Raw genomic sequence first — 8,064 nt, 5'->3', positions numbered from 1 at the left:
TGAATAGGAAGTGATGTTTGCTGTTCTTTCTGGCATTCAAAAATTATTTAGAGAGAAAGGCATGTAAACAAATACAAGCAAATCATTCAGAGGTCCTGTAGGAGCAGCCAAAACAAGGTAGGACAGAACAAGCACTTTTTTGTTTGATGATAGGATATGCAGTACAGATGAAAATACAATAATGGTGTCATTAACTGAAAGAAAAAAAGATAATCCAGTTTGAAGGAGATCTGGTAAGATGTGGAGTAATGCCTTTCTTAGGCACTCCTTTTTGAGATATGTACTTATAGAGAGAAATAAACTTGATTCCAAGTTGTTAGTGAATTTTAGTGAATAAGCAGAGCAAAATGAATATGTAAGTCTGTGGACATCTTTTCAAGGTAAAACCCTGTCATGTAGACACCCTGGAGATGAGTTAGAGAGTTTTACCAAAACACTATAAAGTATGTATGTCATCTTCTTCGATTTCAAAGAGTCATGCTGTCTGTCCTTACATAGGAAAAAAATGGCTATTGTTAAAGAAAAACTCTTTGAAGCTGAAATTTTCAGCAAGCTCAGAACAATTTCAGATATCTTATAAAATGGCAGAGAGAGCAAGATGCATCAAAATCTGACCTGGCTCAAAGATTAGAAAAATTAATATTTAAGCAGGCCAATGACATCTGCTGTCTTTGCTTTGGAAGTGAAGAGACAATGACTGGTAACAAAACCCAGGCTGAAAGTCATAGAAAAGGAAGAGAACATTAGAGAAGTAAAAAGATTCTTGTCTGAACTGAGAGACTCCAACAGAATATTGTAGAACAGAATTGCTCTCTCAGAGATTCTACTGTCCTACTTGAACATAAGTGTTTTTGTTTTCTTTCAAATCACAATGTGGACCTTTAGTTTCCAGTCTAGCATGTAAGGAATTTGGAAGTCTTTATTCTAACAATAGGTAAAAAAACTGAACAAACCAATAAATCCACAACTCTTCTCAGATCTGTCAGAGAAGTGAGGCCATAGGGCAAACCACTGACCTCCAAAACTGGAGAGAGACAGATGGATGAAGAAAATCACAACTACTGGAGCAGAAAAAACACAAGCGAGTGAATCTTATAAATATTATATAAAATATAGTTTGAAATATAAAACTTGATAATTATACAATGACTTTTATTCTTAATTTCTTTGATTTAGAAATAGAAATGCATTAGTCATTATTCAGTTACTTTTATGTATCTGTACATGAAAGAGGCACAACTTTCTTATTTACACAAAATTTTTTAGTTTCTTATAAATTAACATTTTTTACTTTAAACACGATTCCACAAAATTAGGTGAAAATTAAACTTACTCTTTGGACTGTACCCCGCCATTCCAGCCTTTAAGGTATGGTGAAGTTCTGTGGTCTTATCTGGAGCCAGGGTATTGGGGGTATCCTGACAATTGGTCTCTGTTTGCATTGAGTGTTGCTAGTAATCCCATCGTCCCAGCCTGCCCAGTCATATCAGAGCTGCCACTCTTCTACTGTGTCCTATGGAGACACAGGATCTCTGATGAGGCAGGGAGTTCCAGGCTGCAACTGCGTGTATTGGCACACCACAACATTTTCTTTGTGGTCTTCCACATCCTGCAGCCTCTAAAAGAAGCAGTCGTCAACTCTCTGATGCTCACAGTTCTCCTCCCCCTATTCTTTCAGCCATGGGGGAGATTTTAATGTCTAAAATATTTCTCTTTCTTTCTGTATTTTCTCTAGCTTTTGGAAGCCAAAGACAAGAAACCTTGCCACAAACCTCCTTAGCAACTAGAAAGCAAGGTGCCTGCCTAGTTTATTGAATGGGAGGAATGGGACAAAAACAATGAAAAAGAAAATAGGTCCAATGTTATCTTGTAACACTTTCAAACATAAAACTTTATTTTGGGACTGTATTAGTTTTAATCGATCTAACATGTGAAATCAGCCCCTGAACTGCCCCTAAAATCAAGTTGATCAACTCATTTGACTTTTCAAACTTGAGTGTAGTTCAACCAGCCAAAGCTGATATTAATGTAAAAACAGGATTTGTGTTAGACTAGGTTAAGATAGTATATTTTATCTATGTGTGAGCATGCATATTCATAGGCCTTCTTCTGTATGATAAATTTCTCAAGTACTCAATTAAATTTTTTTTTAAATTTTTCAGTGAGCATACCCTTCAACTACCAGTTTAGGAAAACAAAATTGGTCTCTGTCTTCCAAACTTCCTTGACCCTGTGTCTACTTTATATGCCTATCACATTCTATTTTGCTCACTTAATCAGGTGATTACATGCCTTATTGACATTTACTTTAGGTTAGGCTCCAGAGGCAGGATTTCAATCCCAGCTCAAGCCTTTTCAGCTATGTGACATTGAAAAAGTTCCATATACTTTCTAAACCTTGGTTTCTTTATTTGAAACTTAGATAAAAAGACTTACTTTGCAATATAGGATAGTGCATTCTGTGAACTAGGATAATGTATACAAATCTATTAGCAATTTGCCTGGAACATAAAATATACTTAGTAAATATTATATAGTAACTATATTCACCTAAGCACTAGGTAATCATTTGTTTAATGATTGGATGAATGAAGCATTTTTCCCTCTATATATATGCATACCTAGAAGCAAATTTACATATATAGGTATTTTAGCTCACTTTTGACTAAAAAATATAAATGGACTTTTGGATTAAGCATTGGGTAATAAAATGTTAATGATTTAAGATATCTTTAAAGTTAAGGTTTTTTTTAGTTGACATTAACTATTTTGATTTCATTTTATTCAAAATTCTATCTTGGATCGTCAATCTACAATGCAATCAGACTAAAATATACCATAAAGACTCTGAATCTTTTTAAGTTTTGAAATAGATAATTGCTGAATATGTTCCATAGAGTCATTTGTGACATAGCTTAATTTATAAAAAAATGAAAAAACCTAAAGATACTATCTATAATATGTGTATCAACCTTCCCTTACTTATCTCTAATATTACAACAGCATTTGTCTTAAAAGTGGTATTTTTTTAGCCAAATAGATTATACTAAATCTATACATTTTCAGTTTCATTTTTGTTTTGTTCCTCTACCTTTCCCATCACCCCCATTGTAGGCAGAATCATGTAATTTTCTCTAGTTTATTCATATTTTCTCTTTCTTATATATAGTAGTACTTATATTCCAGGCATTTCCATGTTACTACAAAACTATTTTATGATTCATTTTTTTTTTATTAATATGGTGCCTTATAGTCTATACATACATATAGCCTAACATAGTTTGGGTTAGGTGGAAAGTACACTCTGATATGTAAATTGAATTGCAGGAAGTTTATGGAGGAATATTCTTTGGAAATAAGAGATGTAAGTGACAAGGAAAACAGGGCTGAGCTAAGGAAGAAGGTGAAACTCAATGCAGTAAATCCTAAGGTAATGTGAGTAGGAAAAGCAAACTTAACCAAAAAGATACGTTGATTCCAATCATGATGACTCCTTGTCCCTTCCAGAGTAGAAGGGATTCAATGTAACCAACATTTGTGTTCTCTAGAGATAGTGCTATATTAAGAGCTCAACAGTGGTCTCTGTTCCTGACAGATTGGACATCAGACAGTGGCAGTAGATATATCAGCCTTTCTGAATATTTCATAAGCATTTTCTTGTTAACACATTTAATAGGCATGCTCAGAAAATCCAGGAATCTAGCCCTGAATGAACTGATACAGAGACAAATTGTTCTGTTAAGAAAGGGCAGGAAGAATATTAAATGCCCAAAGAAAAGATCAAGTCTAAAAGATTGATTAGTTAAGAAATATCCAGTGGTAATGTTTGGAACATAATGCTTTGTGATGTGTGAAATAAACTCTTTTGTGTACCCTAAAAGGTAAAAAAATCTTTATTAATACCTTTCTTTCACACTAATATTCATAGTGTATATTTTTTTTGGGGGGGGAGGGGCGATGCCAAGGAGGACTTTCCTGCTTTAATGATGGCTTTAAGTTAAAAAAAAAAAAAAAAAAAAAAAAGTGTTGCTCACAATAGAGAGTAGATTTCCCTAATATACATGAAAGAGTGAAAGGCACTGTTTCATAAGCACATTGTGGGCCAGTACTTAATAACTGATCTTTATATTTTAGAAAAGAAAGAATTAACCTCTTTCTTTTTTGTCATTTTATATGTGGCACATAGCAGAATATCTCATAAATATAAGGTTTCCAATTTTTTTAATAAATAAATAAATATATCTGTACTTTTTACACTAATTGCTCATATATGTGTATTTTATGTCTTTTATACAGATTAGAGAATATAAAAATATTTTATTCATTTATTCATTTATTTGTCACTAATGTATCTATCTGTTCAACAAATCTTTACTGAGCCTACATTCTGTTTTAGGAATTATGCTAGTAATCAATTCAGGGATGAATGGACATTGTGTGCCTTGTGCTTTTAGTCTAACAGTGAGATATACCATTAAGCAACAATTAAAATACAGAGTGATAAATGCTATGATAGGGGACATGAAGGTGATGATACCCAGATGTACTATACGAGAATTAGGAGTATCAGAAAAGGCTTTTACTAGGAAATAATAAGTTAACATTCAGACCAAGATGGTAGTAAGAAGCTATCCAAGCTAAAAGGGAGCAGGGAAGCACATCACATGGCCATTCCACGCAGAGGTGTAGTCAGTGCATATGGGAAAGAAAGGACATGGGGAATAAAACCTTTCCCAAATGACTGTTTCCACCATGGCACCTCATTCATTAAACAATCATCTATCAAGTATCTACTCAGTAAATGCCAGGCACCTGGAATATAGAAGGGAATGAAGTATTTTTAAAAAAGCAAAACAAACAAGCAAACAAAAAGTCCTGCCTCATTGCATAGAGTTCTCACTTACGAAATTTCATTTTACCTTAGATTTTATGTTTTCATATGTAAATATTCTATTAAATTCCAGGTTATGTGATGAGACATACCATTTATTGTTCTTTTCCCTATCCTTCAATATCTCATACAGTTCTCTTAATAAATAGAATTAATATTAAAATAGCCTAATTATTACTACATTTACTTCTGCAAAAAGATTGAGGATTAAATAAAGCTATTTACTAGTATAAGATAATAAATTGCTTTTGAATTTGAGGTAGCTATATCATCTGGCTACATTTTATGTAAGTAGGGCTGTGCCAACTTGTGATAATAAAGAGAAAATCTCAAATATTCTCTAAGTAAAGGAAAACCCTGTAATCTTTATCAAGTTTCCATCTTTGCTGCAACGACTTGTCTTTGCTATTCTTGGGAATTTTATACAATAAGTTGACTTTCATCAGCATCATTTCTTCTCATTTGATTCTCCATGAAATTAGGGAAAGGATATTAATTACTATGATTTATTTTCAATGTTATTTTAATTACCATAAAATATTACAAATATAATTGAATCTGTGAAAATAAATGACTTACATAAAGTAAATATCTTTTCCCTAATAAAATATGTATTGTGATTTAATTTTCAAATGTATATTTTAAATTCATACTTTAAGTGAAAACTGGTTTTTGTTTGTTTGTTTTGGGGACAGGAAAATTTAGTACACAAATAATCTTTACATGATTCCAGCTAACTGGCATAGAGGAGTCATTGAGATGCAAAGTCTTACTGTTAAGTTTATAGTGGCTGGACTGCAAAGCATAGAAAGTTTAGCAGTAGTATTATGTAGTTGAAAGCTTAATTTTAGTTTAGCATTCCACAAATTTGAAGTGTAAAGGAGAAAGGAATAACGACAAAATCATGAGGCTCTCAACACTTCAGGCAATTTGGAAATTCTCCAATTAGCAATAATTGCAGAATCAGCACTTACTACACACTTGAAATAAATGCCTCTTTAGAGAAACTACAATTTAAATATTTCTCATACAAATATAGAAAACAACACTGTCTCAAAAAGAAATAAAATAAAAACATACTGACAAGCAGCTGAGTTAATTGTTCAAATTGTTTTACCTATTTTTACCTTTAAAAATGTATGCCCTACTTTTTTTTTAATTGCCATCTCCAGAGATTTAAAAAAAAGACACACACAAAACTATACTTTTTGCATTTGGATTGAAGCCCTGCTTACGTAACTTTGAAGATAGCAACTAACACTTCATGTTTTATAATATTGAGGAAAGAGTAAAATAAATCCACATTAAATTAACAAAAATTACTAACAATTAATGTTTTTGTGTTACCATACCATACCAAAATTTTTAAGAAAAGGGACGCAATACTTCAAGTTTATTATTTTGATTGTTGGAAGGATGCAAAAATAAGTAATTTTTAAATAGTAGTTATTTCTTAGTTATTAGCATTTTATTTCTTTTTATCTCATGTTTATTCAGTAATTCATAATATATATGGAAGACCCAGTTTATTTTTACTTTTCATTTTAATACAATTATAGATTCATAAGAAGTTACAAAAATATGAACAGGAAATCAATGTTATTGAAAATGGCAGAGTAAGGAACTTCAAAATTCTATCCCTTGAACAAGGCAATGAATAAACTGCCAAAAACTTTCAGAATCAACATTTTTGCAATTCTAGAAACGAATCAAAAGCCTCCTGCAACCAGAGAAGTTCTGAATTCAGAACAAAACAGCTGAATCTCAGTAAGAGAGCTTTGTAGAATTTTATTAATAATTTACCTCCATCCCATTCCTGCTCCCCTCCATGGCAGTGGCCTTGAAGACACCAGCCTACATTCCCAGTACAGGTACGTGGGCCCAGAGGGTGCAGAGTAGACCTTATTTTCAAAGAATTGTGATTGTTTATTTTGACCTATTGGTGACTCCTTGAAGGCCTGGCTCAAAGAGCTTGTCTTTATTTTGCCTAACTCAGAATTCTCCCAGGGCTAAGGAGGCTACCTAGTGGCATTTGTGAAATTAAATAATAATAACAATAAAAACACTTTTAAAGGTAAATGTAATATTTTCTGCTGGCTGGGACAAGTGATAACAGTTGGTACAAGCAATAGACTAATTAAAAAATTAAACATAGAATTATCATATAACCCAGCATTTCAACTTCTAGGTATTTCCAAGAGAAGTGAACAAGTAGGCTCAATTTGAAAACATAAATTCAAGTGAAACAAACATTTGCACATGGATGCTCATAGCAGCATTACTCACAATAGCCAAAGAGTGAAAACAATCCAAATGGCCATTAATTGATTAACAGATAAAGGAATTGTGTTATAGCCATACAATGGAATATTATTTGGTCATTAAAAAAAGGAATGAAGTACTGATACATGCTAACAAAATGGAAGAACCTTGGAAATCTTATACTTAATGAAAGAAGCTAGACCCAAAAGGCCACATATTGTGTGGTTCCATTTACATGAAATGTCCAGAATAGGAAAATCCATAGAGACCAAAAGATTATTAGTCAGGAACCAGGGGGAACTACTCTAATTATATATAATTAGAGTACATTATAATTACTCTACTATATATAATTAGAGTATATTATATATAATATCATATAAATATATATCTGAATATTTCTGTCTTAATTTTAACTTGTTAATCAACTAATATACCTCTCTTTTCTGTGATAACTTGATCCCTCAACTGGACACTCATCTGTCTAACCAGATGTAGGTACAAATATAAACAAAAAAAGCCTAGTAATGTTTCAGGCCCAAACATAGCTACTTTCAAACCATTGATAACTGTGATGAAAAGCAAGAATTATTACAGTTATAGATCATATTGTTTAAAAAAGTATGAGAGACTAAATTGCTTTTCTTAATATACACTGTAGTCAGGAAATCTTGTTCTCTTTATATACATATTAATATATAAAATGTATATGTATATTACTTTCTTGTATGTAACAAAGATTGCTTGTGTTGCTTTTTTGCACCTTTATGTTTTCCTTTAATACTGTAAAATTTAAAAACCATTATTTAACTTTCTTTAACTGTGTGTATAGGGTGCTATACAATTTTTTCCTTCTTCATATAATTTACAATCCTTTAAATTTTAAATGTTACGTTTTCCCCATTTACTTT

This window comes from Eulemur rufifrons, chromosome 6 (genome assembly GCF_041146395.1).
Source record: "Eulemur rufifrons isolate Redbay chromosome 6, OSU_ERuf_1, whole genome shotgun sequence".
In the NCBI taxonomy this organism is placed as follows: domain Eukaryota; kingdom Metazoa; phylum Chordata; class Mammalia; order Primates; family Lemuridae; genus Eulemur; species Eulemur rufifrons.
Note: the sequence above shows the minus strand (reverse complement) of the source record.